The sequence below is a fragment of the Cygnus atratus genome, chromosome 2 (genome assembly GCF_013377495.2).
Source record: "Cygnus atratus isolate AKBS03 ecotype Queensland, Australia chromosome 2, CAtr_DNAZoo_HiC_assembly, whole genome shotgun sequence".
NCBI classification, from domain to species: domain Eukaryota; kingdom Metazoa; phylum Chordata; class Aves; order Anseriformes; family Anatidae; genus Cygnus; species Cygnus atratus.
In genome coordinates this window covers 159,649,355-159,651,200 of record NC_066363.1, presented here as the reverse complement: position 1 = coordinate 159,651,200, position 1,846 = coordinate 159,649,355, and the positions used below count along the sequence as shown (strand labels likewise).

Sequence of the window (1,846 nt, the reverse complement as noted above, 5' to 3'; positions counted from 1 at the left end):
GATTTCCCTTAGAACCTTCCCAGCGACTGATGTCAGGCCAACCAGCCTCTGGTTTCCCACACCTTCCTTCTTCACCTCCTTGAACACAGGAGCGCGGCGAGTCTCTTCCAGTCTTCCGGAGCCTCTCCCACTCACCATGACCTTTCAAAGATAATTAGTAGTGGCCTCGCAAGGACACCACACAGCTCCCTCAGCATTCGTGGCTGCAACCCAGCAGGCCTCACGGAACAAGGCGCACCCAGTTGCACAGCCCCCCTTCCTACCTTGCTTCATCTTCCTCAGCAACAAGCGCTACTCACCTCAGCAGCAAGCCAAAACCACCTCAGCCGAACGGGAACAGGCCTTGCCACTCGTCAGCCATGCCCGGGACCACCCAGCCAGGAGGGGCTCACGGCTGCAGCCCCGCGCACCATGCATGCCTCCAACTCCCTGCTGCAGGGACCAAACCCTGCGTCTGACCATCAAAGCCTAGGCAGGGAAAGGGCCTCACCCTTGGGCGCTCAGTGCTGAATAAGACCCCAAAAGCTCTGCCTCAGTCTCCCTGCCAAACCACTCCCCCTCAGCTCAGGGCTTGCAAGCTTTCAACGAGGCCTGGGAGGACAACGTCCTGCTGTCGCAAACAGCTCTCCTCTGCCTGATCAAACTACCACCCGCCAAGCTGCCGCAAGAAGAAAACACGCAGACTCCCTTCTCCCACCCAGGACCTTCCAAGCACAAAGGCCACCAAGCCACCGACGAGGAATAAACACAGGCGTAGGGAGTGGGCAGGAAGGCAGGGAGGGAAAGAGTGCGATGCCAGTGCCAGGGCCTCACGCCCAGCATATCTGGGAAGCCCAGACCAGCCTGCATTATGGCGACGCCAGCAAATAGGGCCCCCTCCTCACAACAATGCAGCCGCAAGCCGCACCGCACGAGTGACACGCCATGACCTCACTTCATAACAACCCACCTCTCTCATGCTTTGGCCGCGTCTGCCGACTGCCCGCAAACGCACTCGCCATGCAAATCCATCCAAAGAGCCACCCTCACTTAAAAGCTGCCGCCAAGGCCACAGAGACACATCCTCAACAGGAGAAAAGAACACGAGAGCGTTGTGGAAATGACAACATGCCCCACCTCATTACTTGCCAGGCTTTAGCATGTAAGAGCAGCTCACGCCAAATGCTGTCATGCGCAAAGGCTCTCTCGCCCCGCGGGCACTCACGGACCAGCATAAAAGCCGGCCCTGCGACTCGCACCCTCACACAATCTTCCCGACGCCTTCTCCCCTGTACCCAACAAGGTGAGCCTGAACCCCGCTCCCCTCCTTCGCCCACCCCACCAGGCCTCTCTCTCCACACGCCCTTTCCCCCTTAGCCTCAGCAGCCCTTCTTCCTCCCCACCGCCACTGCTCCCCACAACCCCAGGCCTCCCCACTCTCTTGGCCTCCCCCAGCACTACTGCTCAAGCCCCAACACCCTCCGCCTTCCCAACACCCTCCGCCTTCCCAACACCCTCTCTTCCAGGGACCCTCCACACCACAGACATGTCCTGCTACGACATCTGCCGCCCCTGCGGACCCACCCCGCTGGCTAACAGCTGCAACGAGCCCTGTGTCAGGCAGTGCGAGGACTCCCGCGTCGTCATCCAGCCTCCTGCCGTGCTGGTCACCCTGCCAGGACCCATCCTCAGCTCCTTCCCCCAGAACACCGCCGTTGGATCCTCCGCATCAGCTGCCGTGGGCAGCAACCTCAGCGCCCAGGGAGTGCCCATCTCCTCCGGGGGATTCGGAGGCTTTGGCCTTGGAGGCTTTGGCTTCGGAGGCCTTGGCTGCATCAACGGCGGAAGAGCCTGCTACCCCTGCTAA

The 1,846-nt window shown here is 60.9% G+C and overlaps 1 pseudogene; it reads left to right on the top strand.

Moving 5' to 3' along the window:
• Positions 1 to 850: 850 nt before the first annotated feature.
• On the top strand, positions 851 to 1,846 carry LOC118257944 (feather beta keratin-like; annotated as a pseudogene).